Source organism: Cherax quadricarinatus, chromosome 16 (genome assembly GCF_038502225.1).
Source record: "Cherax quadricarinatus isolate ZL_2023a chromosome 16, ASM3850222v1, whole genome shotgun sequence".
In the NCBI taxonomy this organism is placed as follows: domain Eukaryota; kingdom Metazoa; phylum Arthropoda; class Malacostraca; order Decapoda; family Parastacidae; genus Cherax; species Cherax quadricarinatus.
In genome coordinates, this window is record NC_091307.1 from 1,068,579 (window position 1) to 1,087,422 (window position 18,844).

The 18,844-nt window shown below is 41.7% G+C and overlaps 1 non-coding gene across 1 annotated transcript; it reads right to left on the reverse strand.

Moving 5' to 3' along the window:
• Window positions 1-14,745: 14,745 nt before the first annotated feature.
• On the reverse strand, window positions 14,746-14,864 carry LOC128688976 (5S ribosomal RNA). The gene has a single exon (XR_008407096.1). It is a non-coding gene; the product is annotated as a 5S ribosomal RNA (ribosomal RNA).
• Window positions 14,865-18,844: the final 3,980 nt, after the last annotated feature.

The following is an 18,844-nucleotide window of genomic DNA, read 5'->3' on the forward strand; positions in this document are numbered from 1 at the left end:
ATTGTGGGGTGGAGATTTGGTTTACAAAGTATAATTATGGATGAAAATCTGGTTTACAGTGTGATTATTGGGGGACTTGCAGGTTTTTTCTTTGCTTAAAAAACATTCTTTCATAGCAAAAGCGTCCATTTTAATGGTTTACAAAGGTGTGGGATCTATTTAATTTTGTGATTGACGAGGGTCTGATAGACATTGTGACTCTCGGGATCTGGTTAACAGTGTGAACGTCAGGGTCTGCTATGTAGTTATTGGATCTGGCTTATAAAATGTGATTGTGGGTAGGATTCTGGCTTACAGTGTGATTGTTGGAGGTCTGGTGTATGAAATGTGATTGTGGGTTCGGTCTGGTAATGTATTTGTAGGGAATCTCACGTTCTTTTTGGTTAAAAAAAACATTAACCTACAGTTAAAGCGTCAAGTCTTCTAGATTTTAACGAATTTTTTTAGTTTATTATATGTGATTTAGGGTCTTGTTTAAAGTAGTTTAAAGTGATCTCGTTATTACATTTAGGGGTTTGGTTTATATTCTAGTTGTGAGTGTGGGTCTGATTTATATTTTGAGTTGCAGGTGCTTGTGTTAGATGGTATATTAATGACATATTTCGAGAAATTTGTTTTGTTTCCGTCCGAAATGTGTTCTGTTGTCTTGTGAGGAATCATTCAGGCAACACGTGCCAACCTGAATGCCTCTCACTTCACACACGTTCACACACCGTGTGAATGTAAAGAATACAAGGAAAGGACCGCAATGGAAATCAGTCTGTCTGACTTTCTTGAGCTATCCCAGGAAATTTACACATGACTTACTATGCAAAACAACCACTGTGAAAGAATAGAGAAATTCCAAGCGCTTTCGTGACTACTCACATTATCAAGGAACAATGATAATTGTTCCTTGATAATGTGAGTAGTCACGAAAGCGCTTGGAATTTCTCTATTCTTTCACAGTGGATGTTTTGCATATTCTGAAATCACCTGTTTACTGTGATCTTATTGCCTGACTTACTATGTATGATAATTTGTGTAACTATTTATGTGTAACTGCACCTAAATAAATTTACTTAACTCTCGCCGAAATCTTTACCAGCTTAGCCAGCTTATTTGCCACAGTAGCAACAATATGCTTGTTGATCTGGTAAAGCTGCTGGCCGAAGGTTCACGTCCTCGCCAGGTAGTGAGATGTTTGTTTTGAACCTTGGTGGAAAATCAAATCAACACAAAGTTGTACCCTCGGGTGTGGCCCAGCATGTGTGGAGGATTGGCTGAAGTATTCAAGGTACTCAGATGCTGAGTGTGGGTGGGAGTGGGAACACTACTGAGATGCTTCACCATTACTTTTAAGCTTATCATGGCCTAGTGTGTCTGGTGTCTCACTGGTAAATATGTTGCCGCAGCTGATAAACTGTTAGCAGGGGTTTGAATTCTTGTTGAGCTCTCTAGGTGACACCATACACACACACACACACACACACACACACACATACACACACACACACACACACACACACACACACACACACACACACACACACACACACACACACACACACACACACACACACACACACACACACACACACACACACACACACACACACACACACACACTGCTCTGCTCGTAAAAAACAGTTGGAAATTCGAGAAAATGGAAGGAATAGATGAGACGGGAGAAAGAGACTACATAGCAGGTACACTTCAGTCTGGGGAACACAAAGTGGTCATTGCAGTGATGTATAATCCACCACAGAACTGCAGGAGGCCAACAGAGGAATATGAAGAGAGCAACAGAGCAATGGTGGACACACTTGCTGAGGTGGCAAGAAGAGCTCACTCCAGCAGAGCAAAGTTGCTGGTTATGGGGGATTTCAACCACAGGGAGATTGACTGGGAAAACCTGGAGCCACATGGGGGTCCCGAAACATGGAGAGCCAGGATGTTGGACGTGGTGTTGGAAAACCTCATGCACCAACATGTTAAGGACACTACCAGAGTGAGAGGGGAGGATGAACCAGCAAGATTGGACCTTGTGTTCACCCTGGGCAGCTCAGATATTGAGGACATCAAGTATGAGAGTCCCCTAGGAGCTAGCGACCACGTGGTTCTGTGCTTTGAATACATAGTAGAGCTGCAAGTGGAGAGAATAACAGGAGTTGAATGGGAAAAGCCTGACTATAAAAGAGGGGACTACATAGGGTTGAAGAACTTTCTGCGGGAGGTCCAGTGGGACAGAGAACTGGCAGGAAAGCCAGCAAATGAAATGATGGAATATGTAACAACAAAATGCAAGGAGGCAGTGGAAAGGTTTATTCCCAATGGCAACAGTAACAACGGAAAGACCAGAACGAGCCCCTGGTTTACCCGACGGTGTAAGGAGGCAAAAACAAAATGCAATAGAGAATGGAAGAAGTACAGAAGGCAGAGAACACACGAAAATAGGGAGATCAGTCGCAGAGCCAGGAATGAGTACGCACAGGTAAGGAGGGAGGCCCAGCGACAGTATGAAAATGACATAGCATCGAGAATCAAGACTGACCCGAAACTGTTGTATAGCCACATCAGGAGGAAGACAACAGTCAAAGACCAGGTGATCAGATTAAGGACAGAAGGTGGAGAACTCACAAGAAATGATCAGGAGGTATGTGAGGAGTTGAACAGGAGATTTAAGGAAGTTTTTACAGTAGAGACAGGAAGGGCTGTGGGAAGACAGCACAGAAGGGAACATCAAGAGGGAATATACCAACAAGTGTTGGATGACATACGAACAACTGAGGAGGAGGTGAAGAAGCTCTTAAGTGACCTTGACACCTCAAAGGCGATGGGACCGGACAACATCTCCCCATGGGTCCTTAGAGAAGGAGCAGAGATGCTGTGCGTGCCTCTAACCACAATCTTCAACACATCCCTTGAAACTGGGCAACTACCTGAGAAATGGAAGACAGCTAATGTAGTCCCCATATTTAAGAAAGGAAACAGAAACGAGGCACTAAACTACAGACCTGTGTCTCTGACATGTATTGTGTGCAAAGTCATGGAGAAGATTATCAGGAGGAGAGTGGTCGAACACCTGGAAAGGAACAAGATTATAAACGAAAACCAGCATGGGTTCATGGAAGGCAAATCTTGTATCACAAACCTTCTGGAGTTTAATGACAAGGTAACAGAAGAAAGACACGAGAGAGAGGGGTGGGTAGATTGCGTTTTCCTAGACTGCAGGAAGGCCTTTGACACAGTTCCCCACAAGAGATTAGTGCAGAAGCTGGAGGATCAGGCGCACGTAAAAGGGAGGGCACTGCAATGGATAAGAGAATACCTGACAGGGAGGCAGCAACGAGTCATGGTACGTGAAGAGGTATCACAGTGGGCGCCTGTTACGAGCGGGGTCCCACAGGGGTCAGTTCTAGGACCAGTGCTATTTTTGATATATGTGAACGACATGATGGAAGGAATAGACTCTGAAGTGTCCCTGTTCGCAGATGACGTGAAGTTGATGAGAAGAATTAAATCGGACGAGGATGAGGCAGGACTGCAAAGAGATCTGGACAGGCTGGACATGTGGTCCAGCAACTGGCTTCTCGAATTCAGTCCAGCCAAATGCAAAGTCATGAAGATTGGGGAGGGGCAAAGAAGACCGCAGACAGAGTATAGGCTAGGTGGACAAAGACTACAGACCTCACTCAGGGAGAAAGACCTTGGGGTGACCATAACACCGAGCACATCACCGGAGGCACACATCAACCAAATAACCGCTGCAGCATACGGGCGCCTGGCAAACCTGAGAATAGCGTTCCGATACCTTAATAAGGAATCGTTCAAGACACTGTACACTGTGTATGTTAGGCCCATACTGGAGTATGCAGCACCAGTCTGGAACCCACACCTGGTCAAGCACGTCAAGAAGTTAGAGAAAGTACAAAGGTTTGCAACAAGTCTAGTCCCAGAGCTCAAGGGAATGTCGTACGAGGAAAGGTTAAGGGAAATAGGACTGACGACACTGGAGGACAGAAGGGTCAGGGGAGACATGATAACGACATACAAGATACTGCGGGGAATAGACAAGGTGGACAGAGATAGGATGTTCCAGAGAGGGGACACAGGGGCAAGGGGTCACAACTGGAAGCTGAAGACTCTGACGAGTCACAGGGACGTTAGGAAGTATTTCTTCAGTCATAGAGTTGTCAGCAAGTGGAATAGCCTAGCAAGTGAAGTAGTGGAGGCAGGAACCATACATAGTTTTAAGAAGAGGTATGACAAAGCTCAGGAAGCAGAGAGAGAGAGGATCCAGTAGCGATCAGTGAAGAGGCGGGGCCAGGAGCTGAGTATCGACCCCTGCAACCACAATTAGGTGAGTACAATTAGGTGAGTACACACACACACACAGGCAGAACTACAAAGGGATCTGGACAGGCTGCAGACCTGGTCCAGCAATTGGCTCCTGGAGTTCAACCCCACCAAGTGCAAAGTCATGAAGATTGGGGAAGGGCAAAGAAGACCGCAGATGGAGTACAGTCTAGGGGCCAGAGACTACAGACCTCACTCATGGAAAAAGATCTTGGGGTGAGTATAACACCAGGCACATCTCCTGAAGCGCACATCAACCAAATAACTGCTACAGCATATGGGCGCCTAGCAAACCTCAGAACAGCATTCCAACATCTCAATAAGGAATCATTCAGGACCCTGTACACCGTGTACGTTCGGCCCACATTGGAGTATGCGGCACCAGTTTGGAACCCACACCTAGCTTAGCACATAAAGAAACTAGAGAAAGAGCAAAGGTTTGCAACAAGACTAGTCCCAGAGCTAAGAGGTATGTCCTACGAGGAGAGGTTAAGGGAAATCAACCTGACGACACTGGAGGACAGGAGAGATAGGGGGGACATGATAACGACATACAAAATACTGAGAGAAATTGACAAGGTGGACAAAGGCAGGATGTTCCAGAGATGGGACACAGCAACAAGGGGACACAGTTGGAAGTTGAAGACACAGATGAATCACAGGGATGTTAGGAAGTATTTCTTCAGCCACAGAGCAGTCAGGAAATGGAATAGTTTGGGAAGCGATGTAGTGGAGGCAGGATCCATACATAGCTTTAAGCAGAGGTATGATAAAGCTCACGGTTCAGGGAGAGTGACCTAGTAGCGACCAGTGAAGAGGCGGGGCCAGGAGCTTGGACTAGACCCCTGTAACCTCAACTAGGTGAGTACATACATACATACATGCATATATATATATATATATATATATATATATATATATATATATATATATATATATATATATATATATATAATATATATATATATATATAATGTATATATTCATATATTTACATATATAAATATATATATATATATATATATATATATATATATATATATATTTTTTTTTTTTTTTATCACACCGGCCGATTCCCACCAAGGCAGGGTGGCCCGAAAAAGAAAAACTTTCACCATCATTCACTCCATCACTGTCTTGCCAGAAGGGTGCTTTACACTACAGTTTTTAAACTGCAACATTAACACCCCTCCTTCAGAGTGCAGGCACTGTACTTCCCATCTCCAGGACTCAAGTCCGGCCTGCCGGTTTCCCTGAATCCCTTCATAAATGTTACTTTGCTCACACTCCAACAGCACGTCAAGTATTAAAAACCATTTGTCTCCATTCACTCCTATCAAACACGCTCACGCATGCCTGCTGGAAGTCCAAGCCCCTCGCACACAAAACCTCCTTTACCCCCTCCCTCCAACCCTTCCTAGGCCGACCCCTACCCCGACCCCTACCTATATATATATATATATATATATATATATATATATATATATATATATATATATATATATAAATATATATATATATATATATCAATAACAACACTGCGACTAGCCGGGGGATCGAACCAGTGTTATTTTAGCCCGCCTCATGATGAGGGAAAATTCACGACTCTCTAACCCAATGGACCATACAATCCTACAAAAATAACGCACTCAGCAGAGCTAGGTGTTGTACCGTGATCCGAGGACATACGATGGTGTGGGCTAAAACAACACGGGCTCAATCCCCCGGCTAATCTCAGTGTTATTGATTCAATACCACTTGCTCGTGGTTACATTATATGTATTGCATGTGAGTAGAATGAGATTAGCTCTGAGGCACCCACACCATCGTATGTCCTCTGGTCACGGTACAACACCTAGCTCTGCTGGGTGCGTGTTTCTTGTTGGATTGTAAGGTCCAGTGGGTTCCTGTAAAGGGATTGTAAGGTCCAGTGGCTTCCTGTAAAGGGTAACTCCAGCCATAGGTAAGTTTATTTAGGTATACACAAATACAGTTACATAGATTATCATACATAGCAGCATATGTGTAGAGAACCTAGGATAACCCAAAAAAGTCCTTTTAATACATTATTATACAATGTAGGAGATATCTTATTATTATACTATAAAGGATATACACATGGAATAAAGTAAAAAGAATTATTTACATTTACATGTGTGTAGGCTAAAAAAAAATAAAAAATAATTCTCCTCCCTTTCTGTAGCTACATTTATCAGACACCTTTTGGCACTCTTCTTGAACTGGTTCGTGCTATGACTGGCTTTAACATGTGCGCGCAGTCTGTTCCATTCCCTTATTGCTGTACAATAAAAGGTGTTTGAAGCCTGGCCACTGACTGTGGGTACTACAAAGTTGTGCTCTCTCACTCTAGTACTATGATTGCTTTGGTTCTCAACCTTGACAAAATTAGAAGCAAGATATTCTGGACTGTTTGTGAGAAATTTTGTAACCTTGACTTAACTTCAGTTGTTTTACTCCGTCTTCACTATTCAGCATATCCAATTGTTGTAATTCATCCTGGTCTACATGTTCTCTTGTACCCATGTCCACGATGAATCTTACAATTTTGTTCTTGGTGATTTGCAGTTTATCTTTAAGTCTTTTTGTCAAGGCAGAGTACCATGAAGAGCAAGCGTAATCCATATGACACTGTATAATGGCTAGACAGGTCCTGCGAGCCTCAGTAGGTAGACACTGTGCTTGTCTGTAGAGGAACTTCAATCTGGCATTCGTTTTCTTTACTAAACTGTTCCTAATCAGTTCTCCTGACATGCATGGGTCAAAGGGGATTCCCAGATATTTTACTGAGGAAACAGAAGTGATGAGTTCCCTATTAAACCGGACATTAAAATTATTTACCCTTCTCTGTTCATGTTTCGTGCCAAAGAGCATGGCTTCCGTTTTCCCGAGACGTAACGATAGTTTGTTGTCTACTAACCATTTGCTGCAGGACTCCAGTTTTAGTGTTAATACATTAGTTATATCTTGTGGGTCTTTACCTGACACTAAAAGAGCACTGTCATCCTCATGCAGTAAGAGTTTGCACTTGACAGTGAGCACGTCGTTTACATAAAATAGGAATAATAAGGGACCCAGAACCTTGGGGAACTCCACATGCTATCGGCAGAGGTTCTGATTCTGTTTTGTTGATTTTGACAATTTGTTTCCTATTGCTAAGATAGGATTTAAACCAGTATATGAAACTTATGCCGATAGCTTGACAGTATCGAAGTAATGGTGGTATACAATCGTAGATGGTTTGGCGACCGCTAGACGTGATGCGGTATTCAGACTTTTAAAGTAAGAGTTGGATGACCGGTTAATGAAATTTAAAGCCAGTCGACTACACGAGAGTCATTAAGGCTTCATGTCAGCTTTTTACCGCCTCTCAAGACTACTTTACCACCCAAAACAGGAATGAGACTCTCAGCGTGTATACATTGAGAAACACACCTCACAGTGTATTTGTATATCCTTGCGTCAAGAGAAACTGTTTCTCAGGTCATCAGTTGTCTCATTATGGCCTCTATTCCTTTGTGATGGTTGTCTGAGCTCTTCATTATTAAGCTGATTTGTGATGAAAATCATAATACATTTTGTAAACTGTGCATATAGTATTTTGTGTGAATTGTGCACATAGTAATTTGTGTAAATTTGAACACACAGTAATTTGTGTAAATTGTGTACTTAGTAATGGTCAAAATCATATGAATCACACAAGTTGCTTCTGAGTCTGTATGAATGTTAGTTGCCATGAATAACGAATTACAAATAACACGAAAGCAAATAAATCACAGAACAGGTGGGGATCAAACCCATAGCAAGCCAGTTCTAAAACTAACAGGTCAGTGTGTTATCCACTGGACCATGCCGGCCTAATAAGATTCGTCCAACTACATACATATCTTTACATAATAGGGGGCTTAGTGTGGGCCACCACTGTGAACCCAAACGCAGGCTTTTACAGACGACTCCCACACCAGTATGGCCGTGTGTGAGGGATTCGTCTGTAAGTTCATACAACACCTTATCCATGATTTATTAGTTACCACTGGTCAAAAAACTTCTTAAAAAACAATTAGTTTTTTTTTTTTTTTTTTTTTTTTTTTTTTGTGTGTGTGTGTGTGTGTGTGTGTGTGTGTGTGTGTGTGTGTACTCACCTAGTTGTACTCACCTAGTTGAGGTTGCAGGGGTCGAATCCTAGCTCCTGACAACACCTCTTCACTGGTCGCTACTAGGTCACTCTCCCTGAACCGTGAGCTTTATCATACCTCGGCTTAAAGCTATGTATGGATCCTGCCTCCACTACATCTCTTCCCAAACTATTCCACTTCCTGACTACTCTGTGACTGAAGAAATACTTCCTAACATCCCTGTGATTCATCTGTGTCTTCAGCTTCCAACTGTGTCCCCTTGTTACTGTGTCCAATCTCTGGAACATCCTGTCTTTGTCCACCTTGTCAATTCCTCTCAGTATTTTGTATGTCGTTATCATGTCCCCCCTATCTCTCCTGTCCTCCAGTGTCGTCAGGTCGATTTCCCTTAACCTCTCCTCGTAGGACATACCTCTTAGCTCTGGGACTAGTCTCGTAGCAAACCTTTTCACTTTCTCTAGTTTCTTTCCATGCTTGGCTAGGTGTGGGTTCCAAACTGGTGCCGCATTCTCCAATATGGGCCTAACGTACACGGTGTACAGGGTCCTGAACGATTCCTTATTAAGATGTCGGAATGCTGTTCTGAGGTTTGCTAGGCGCCCATATGCTGCAACAGTTATTTGGTTGATGTGCGCTTCAGGAGATGTGCCTGGTGTTATACTCACTCCAAGATCTTTTTCCTTGAGTGAGGTTTGTAATCTCTTGCCCCCCTAGACTGTACTCCGTCTGCGGTCTTCTTTGCCCTTCCCCAATCTTCACGATTTTGCACTTGGTGGGTTGAACTCCAGGAACCAATTTCTGGACCAGGTCTGCAGCCTATCCGGATCCCTTTGTAGTCCTGCCGGTTTTCGATCGAATGAATTCTTCTCATCAACGTCACATCATCTGCAAACAGGGACACTTCGGAGCCTATTCCTTACGCCATGTCGTTCACAAATACCAGAAACAGCACTGGTCCTAGGACTGACCCCTGTGGGACCCCGCTGGTCACAGGCGCCCACTCTGACACCTCGCCAAGTACCATGAGTCGCTGCTGTCTTCCTGTCAAGTATTCCCTGATCCATTGTAGTGCCTTCCCTGTTATCCCTGCTTGGTCCTCCAGTTTTTGCACTAATCTCTTGTGTGGAACTGTGTCAAACGCCTTCTTGCAGTCCAAGAAAATGTAATCCACCCACCCCTTTCTCTCTCTTGTCTTACTGCTGTCACCATGTCCTAGAACTCCAGTAGGTTTGTGACACAGGATTTCCCATCCCTGAAACCATGTTGGCTGCTGTTGATGAGATCATTCCTTTGTAGGTGTTCCACAACTCTTTTCTTGATAATAACAATGTTCCATCACATTATACCCAGCATACTAACAATGTTCCATGACATTATACCCAGCATACTAACAATGTTCCATCACATTATACCCAGCATACTAACAATGTTCCATCACATTATACCCAGCATAATAACGATGTTCCATCACATTATACCCAGCATAATAACAATGTTCCATCACATTATACCCAGCATACTAACAATGTTCCATGACATTATGCCCAGCATAATAACAATGTTCCATCACATTATACCCAGCATAATAATGTTCCATCACATTATACCCAGCATAGTAACAATGTTCCATCACATTATACCCAGCATAATAACGATTTTCCATGACATTATACCCAGCATAATAACAATGTTCCATCACATTATACCCAGCATACTAACAATGTTCCATGACATTATACCCAGCATACTAACAATGTTCCATGACATTATACCCAGCATAATAACAATGTTCCATCACATTATACCCAGCATAATAATGTTCCATCACATTATACCCAGCATAATAACAATGTTCCATCACATTATACCCAGCATACTAACAATGTTCCATCACATTATACCCAGCATAATAACAATGTTCCATCACATTATACCCAGCATAATAATGTTCCATCACATTATACCCAGCATAATAACAATGTTCCATCACATTATACCCAGCATACTAACAATGTTCCATCACATTATACCCAGCATAATAACAATGTTCCATCACATTATACCCAGCATAATAACGATGTTCCATCACATTATACCCAGCATAATAACAATGTTCCATCACATTATACCCAGCATAATAACAATGTTCCATCACATTTATAAACATTAGTGTTAATATTGCTGTTTCTGTTCTTAGAACTGTTAGGGTCCTCAACATAATTTTCATAACTGTCAAAATGGTTAAAACGTTACTTTGACCTGGGCAGTTACTAAACACAAAAAAATACAGTGAACATTTCCAGCTCTTCAGTTCAGTGATACTATTATATAAAATAATGTAAGAGTTTCGAAATGTATTCAGCTCTTGAGAGACTAACACATGAACACAAGTATCTCATAAAGACATGTTTAACGCGTCTTCAAGGAGGAACAGCGGACATGTCACAAGAATTCACGGTATGAATGTTAGAGAGAGGTTGTGGAGCGTGGCGGTCAGTTGACCACCTGGCAAAGTGGACCCTTGAAGGATGTTTGTGTGTTGTTGTGAGAGCCGTCACACTCAACAACAGATGCGCACAGAGGATGAGGTGTCCTCTAAGGCTTGTTGACCCCTCCACACACAGAAGAGGTACGATAAAGCTCTTGGAGCATAGAGAGTGGACCTAGTAGTGATCAGTGAAGAGGCGGGGCCAGGAGCTGTGAGATCGACCCGAAAGACTTAATAACATCATAGTTTTTTTTTTAGTGTTAATGGTGGGGGAAATAGATGATTAACTTCAACAGATGTGCATCGACCCTTACAACCACAAATGAGTAGAAACACACACACACACACACTGAACCTGACGACAGTGGGAGAGAGAACCAACGGAGACATGACGCGGTTAACCTCCAAGAAGATATAAACAAAGTTTTCCAGTGGACAACGGTAAACAATATGATGTTCAATGAGGACAAATTCCAACTACTCCGTTATGAAAAACTGGAGGAGATAATAACTAGAACAGAGTATACTACTGACTCCGGCCATACAATAGAACGGAAAAATAATGTAAGGGACCTGGGAGTAGTAATGTCTGAGGATCTCACTTTCAAGGATCACAACAGTGCCACGATCGCGCGTGCAAAGAAAATGATAGGATGGATAATGAGAACTTTCAAAACGAGAGATGCCATGCCAATGATGATCCTTTTCAAATCACTTGTTCTCTCTAGATCTAGAGAGTGTACAGTGATCCTTTACTGCACGTATAAGTTCTGTCAAGCACCTTAACTACTGGGAACGCTTGGAAGCACTTGACTTGTACTCGTTGGAACGCAGGAGGGAGAGATATATCATAATCTACACTTGGAAAATCTTGGAAGTAATGGTCCCAAATCTGCACACAGAAATCACTCCCTACGAAAGTAAAAGACTGGGCAGGCGATGCAAAATGCCCCCAATAAAAAGTAGTGGCGCCATTGGTACACTAAGGGAAAACACCATAAGTGTCCGGGGCTCAAAACTGTTCAACAGCCTCCCATCAAGCATTAGGGGAATTGCCAATAAACCCCTGGCTGCCTTCAAGAGAGAGCTGGACAGATACCTAAAGTCAGTGCCGGATCAGCCGGGCTGTGGCTCGTACGTTGGACTGCGTGCGGCCAGCAGTAACAGCCTAGTTGATCAGGCCCTGATCCATCGGGAGGCCTGGTCATGGACCGGGCCGCGGGGGCATTGATCCCCGGAATAACCTCCAGGTAACCTCCGGATGTAGAAGATACTTCGAGGAGGGTTCTAAAGGACAGGCAAAGAGTATCTGAAATGGGGGAGGACCAGGGACAAAGGAGACAGGGTAAAGACAAGACCGTCAGAAATTACTTTTTCAGTCTTCGGCTAAGGGAGTGCAATATTAGGAAAGAATAAGTGAACTAAATCTGACGACTCTGGAAGAAAGGAGGAATATGGAAGGTATGATTATGACTTACAAGATACTCAGAGCAGACTGGCGTGTAGGGAAACTAAACACAGACATCAGTCACACATACGTTACGAAAAACTTTTCCAGTCTCAGAGTGGTGGGGAAATGTTGGAGATAAACTCCATACACAGTTTCAAGATTGGATGTGATAAGGCTCAAATAACCAGAAACCAGCATTGCCATTTGACTAATCTTAAGTGGCGGGGCCAGGAGCCAGGATTCAACCCAATAATGTACATTGGTGAGTATACAGATACAATAGGTGGAATTAATTATATTCCAGGTGAGTACATACATTAGAGGTCCTACAGAGCGTGTGTATATACCACCCGGATTACCACCTGGTACCAAGAAAAACTCATCAGACCAAATTGAGGAGCGTGTAAGCTGGTGGCTCCCTTACCCGTCAAGGCCAAGAGATTTGTTGGGATTGCACCTGTATCACCTACACACCCGACAAGTTAGCAGAACAAGTCTTGTCTAAAGCCTCCTTAGAATATATCAAAATATGAAATTAGAAAAGCGTTTATCTTAATAGGTAATGTGGTGCTAATAGGCATTCAAGAACATGTCCCCCGTCACCTACCCAGGCTAGCCTCGATAGACCGAAACTGGGTGAACAGGATGAGCTTCTGAAATTGATATTCACAAAAAAAAAATTAATCTAACCTTAGAAGATGGGGTGATAGATGTTCGTAAGAAAACACAGAGAGCAGTTCCTGCATTCTTGTTCTTTTGAAGATTGAGACACTTATGCAACATATGGGAGTCTTTATTCAGGAAACGTTTCGCCACACAGTGGCTTCATCAGTCTAATACAAAGCACAAAGGTGTAAGGAGAGGAGAAGTTTGAGGTAATCAGTCCCTCAGCCTGGAGTCGATGTGTTCAGTCCATCAATCTTGTTAAAAGAATTCTTCAACACTTGTCCAACCTTTGGACGAAGACCTACTTCGACTAGTGGATGGTACCACTATGACCCCGCCTCCTCCTGCTTCGCCTCACCTGACTACAGTATATAAGCCACGTCTACGGCCCTATGCTGTACATTCTACAAGACTGATGGACTAAACACATCGACTCCAGGCTGAGGGACTGATTACCTCAAACTCCTCCTCTCCTTACACCTTCTGCTTTGGGAAGAATTGAGACACTTAAGCAACACATGGGAATCTTTATTGAAGAAACGTTTCGCCACACAGTGGCTTCATCAGTCCAATACAAAGTAGAAATGGGTAAGGAGAGTAGAAGTTTGAGGTAATCAGTCCCTCCACCTGGAATCGACTCCAGGTGTAGGGACTGATTACCTCGAACTTCTACTCTCCTTGGAAATAAATGGTATAAAATACCGACACAATGGAAATATAAACACATATGCAGTATAATGTGATCCTTTACTGACTACGTTTCGCCCACACAGTGGGCTTTTTCAAGTCACAAACAGATCTACCTGGGGTGGAAGGGACGCGAGTATTTATAGTCAGGTTCAGAATGCTAAGGTCAGGTGGAGAATGCTGCATCTGATGATGTACCGAGTGGGGTTATAGAGTCTAAAATCCAAGCTACCCAAGATTTTAGACTCTATAACCCCATTCGGTACATCATCAGATGCAGCATTCTCCACCTGACCTCAGCTTTCTGAACCTGACTATAAATACTCGCGTCCCTTCCACTCTAGGTAGATCTGTTTGTGACTTGAAAAACCCCACTGTGTGGGCGAAATTTATCTCTCCTTACCCATTTCTACTTTGTATTGGACTGATGAAGCCACTGTGTGGCGAAACGTTTCCTGAATAAAGACTCCCAAATGTTGCATAAGTGTCTCAATCTTCAACTTGTCGGTTTTTCAAACCATTCATCACTCCTGTTCTTTTGTGGCATCTAGAAGATAAGGTAAATCTCTAAGAAGATATAAACCAAGTTTTCCAATGGGCAATGGAGAACAATATGATATTCCATGAAGACAAATTCCAACTACCCCGTTAAGATTTCGTTCGGATTTTTCGTTCGGATTTTTAACCCCGGAGGGTTAGCCACCCAGGATAACCCAAGAAAGTCAATGCGTCATCGAGGACTGTCTAACTTATTTCCATTGGGGTCCTTAATCTTGTCCCCCAGGATGCGACCCACACCAGTCGACTAACACCCAGGTACCTATTTGCTGCTAGGTGAACAGGACAACAGGTGTAAGGAAACGTGTCGAAATGTTTCCACCCGCCGGGAATCGAACCCGGGCCCTCCGTGTGTGAAGCGGGAGCTTTAGCCACCAGGCCACCGGGCCACAGTAAAGGTTTTATGCCAACAGCATTTGGTGTTCCCAGGCGGTCACCCATCCAAGTACTAACCAAACCCAACGTTGCTTAACTTCGCTGATCGGACGAGAAGCGGTGTGTTCAACGTGGTATGGCCGTTACGGAAAACTGGAGGAGATAATAGCTAGAACTGAGTATACTACAAACTCTAATCACACAATAGAACGGAAAAGTAATGTGACGGACCTGGGAGTGGTAATGTCTGAGGATCTCACCTTCCAGGATCACAACAATGCCACTATCACATATACGAGGAAACTGATAGGATGGATAATGAGAACATTCAAGACAAGAGATAACAAGCCAGTGATGATCCTTTTTAAATCATTTGTTCTCTCTAGGTTGAAATACTGCTGTACATTAACATCACCATTCAAGGCAGGTGAAATCGCAGATCTAGAGAATGTACAGAGAACTTTAACTGCACAAACAAGTTCCATCAAACACCTTAACTACTGGGAACGCTTGGAAGCACTTGATATGTACTCACTGGAGCGCTGGTGACAGATACATAATATACACCCGGAAAATTCTGGAGGGATGGTCCCTAATCTGCACACAGAAGTCACTCCCTACGAAAGCAAAAGACTTGGCAGGCGATGCAACATACCCACAGTGAAAAGTAGGGGCGTCATTAGCACACTAAAAGAAAACACAATACGTGTCCGGGGCCCAAGACTGTTGAACAGCTTCCAACCAGCCGTAAGGGGAATTACCAATACTCCGCTGGTTACCATCAAGCGGGAGTTGGACAGATACCTAAAGTTAGTGCCGGATAAGCCGGGCTGTGGTTCGTACGTTGAACTGTGTGCGGCCAGCAGAAACAGCCTAGTTGATCAAGCCCTGATCCACCGGGAGACCTGGTCATGGACCGGGAATCCCCTCCAGGTAGACTCCTGGTAGAGAACTAGCGCCTTAAACACTCCATTGGTGTCCATGATCCTATATTTATTATGGTAAATAGACAGTTGAATGCTATAATTACCTCTTCACCCATACCATCGTGCGCAATATAACACCCAATTTCACTGGGATATCCCAGTAGTGGAAAATGTGGCTTCAGTAATGCTTGAGCAGAAGGAACTCGTCTCATAGTGCCAAGAACGCATCAGACAGACGATTTCCAATTGACTGACTGTTCCTATTTCCTCCCTATACAAGTTCCTCTGACTGTAATGAATTACCCAATCACCTTCCCATCCCTATCCTTCCCGAACACAGGTAAATCACCGGCTGGGAATTGGCATAGATCAATTCCTGCCCTATGGTCTTGTCTACCATAAATCTGAGGGAAAGAGTGAAAAACAAAGAAGGTTAAGATTTCTTCAAGAGAAGCCTTGCTACAGCCCGCTCTCCAGAATAAAGGAAGTCACAACTATGTAGACCTGATGGTAGAGAAACCTTCCAGGTGGAATTCCCAGGAAAAAAATATAAGATTTATCTCTGAAACCCTTGTATTCTCCCGAGGCTACGAGCTCCCAGCATCACCACCAGAGGCATCCTTTCTTCTACTTTTTTATACTAGTACTATTACTACTACTACTGTTACTACTACCATTACTAATACCATTATTACTGCTACTACTACTGCTACTACTACTACTGCTGCTACTTCTACAACTACTGCTACTGTTACTTCTTCTTCTTCTTCTTCTTCTTCTTATTATTATTATTATTATTATTATTATTATTATTATTATAATTATTATTATTAGTATTATATTATTATTATTATTATTATTATTATTATTATTATTATTATTATTATTATTATTATTATTATTATTATTATTATTATTATTATTATTATTATATTATTATTATTATTATTATTATTATTATTATTATTATTATTATTATTATTATTATTATTATTATTATTATATTATTATTATTATTATTATTATTATTATTATTATTATTATTATTATTATTATTATTGCTGTTGTTAAAATAAATATATTTCTGTAATTACACAGCAGACTCATAAAATTCCTCCACAAAAATATTCATCCTGTTCCTCGTTACTTTTACACACTACGCACAAAACGTGCTTCAAAAGCAGCCAGATTTATGTGCATGAAACTTGGCAGGTGGAACGAATTTTTATCAAGAGTTAACGTCAGCTCTGGTGAGAATAGGTCAAAGGAATATGTTAGCATCCTCAGGTTAAATTCTGTTAGGGGCAAATACAAAATATTATATTTTTTTGTTCCACAGGGTTAGATTTTGCGTCAGCGAAAATGTAAAAGATAGTCGGGTGAGTCTGGAGTTTAGAAACTTTCTAAGTGCCTTTCTAATGATGGGTCACACTTTCAGTTCTCACAGGAGAAGGCATCGTTGCCTCTCTCCGATTACGTTTACACATAAAAAGATAAGCGTCAGGTATTCAAGGTATAGTAACCTATGAGATGATAGGGAATTAGTACTTTAAATAAAGTGCAGTGAGGCAGGGGGAAAGATTAGACTTTTAGATTTTGCCGCCTAAGTTGTTTGTTTATTGTACATTCCGTATCCATCCTTTGGACAGGAGCGGAGGAACATATTGAAACACGAATGATCTAAAAATTATGTCACAAAAGGTTTAACAGGAGTACATCCGGATTATACCTGCAATTTGTCTTATTAGTTGCAAGCAAATTTAGGATATTTGCTTTATATATCTGGTATCTTATTTTCATTAAAAAGATACCTTGACATTTCACATAGATTATGATACTGTTTCGATATTCTTCAATCAACGGACAATCTAGGGCGTAAGGTTCAAGAAAGTGACCATAAAGCTGACCACATACTTTATATTTAGTTTGATCATATGTATGTCTGCCAAACTGGCAGAAGGACATGTAACCAAGGGTAAGCCTGGCTAATTCAACTTCAGTCAGTCTGTTCACATTGCAAGTTCCTCCTTAAACATACTTCTCTGCGTTCATGTTATAATAGTGAGTGACAGATATACTCAGGCTTCTAACTGAATTACTATGACATTCGCTTTCATTTGCTTTTCACCTCATGATACTCCTAATGCTAGATACAAATATACCAAAGTTAAATTCTAAATTTTCCTTCATGTTACTTTCGGTAATTTAACAACTTTATCACGTAGGGACAATTCAGTGTGTAATGGAATCCATAAAAATTGTAGATGAATTCTCTTCCCACTGTTTTTTTGAATATCTGTACATTGCTTCTCCAATGATCATTCTTTTAGAAATATTATGTGAGTCAAGTGTCTTCAGTCATGTCAAACTCAGTGTTACAAATTAATTTGAGTGACATGAGGATGACAGATAATTCAACTTGCAGTGTAGAAGCCCAGTTGATAATTCTTATGGTTAACTTATTTATTATATTTCTTAGGTGAGGAGGTGACAACGAGAGCAGATTCAGCCTTGCCAGTTGAATCCTGCTTAGATCTATTAGTATATATAAGTTGTAGTATATTATTAAGAGTTAAGCGAAACAATTTCTTGAGTAGTTTCCTTTGCAAGTGATTTAAGGACGGGATTACTAGTGATGCGCATTTTATGAGGACCTTTAACGTATATTATATTTAATAAATGCAAATATCATGGAGCGTAAGAAACAGTTCGTGCAGGTTAAAGCTTCATGTAACTACATATTTTCACAACCCATTTAGATCTATTCATTGAAGTCTAGACATTTAGTATGATTTATAGTGACAGTGTGTGCTTCATTTCTTTACATTCTAATACCAAGTACAATGTTAATCTAAATTATCCTAACAATAACACTAGGAAACCGAAGCTCCTTCCTCCTATTAAGAACCTTAGTAGTTTTAGGACAGCCAAGAATAATTCTTATGGCTTCACTTTGCATCAGCTCCAAGGGCCGGAGAGAATTTTCTTTGGCTAATATTAACATAGGAGCAGCATAATCAATTAAGGATCTAATGTAGGCTATATACATCATTCTCACTATTTTCACAATAGCACTATAGTTGCAGTGTAGCCAGCAACAGATAAGATAGCCTGTCTTACCATTTCTTATTTAGGTGTGGTATGATGAATTTAACGTAGGAACTGTTGTTTTCACCTTGCAAACAGATGGGAGGAGTATGTC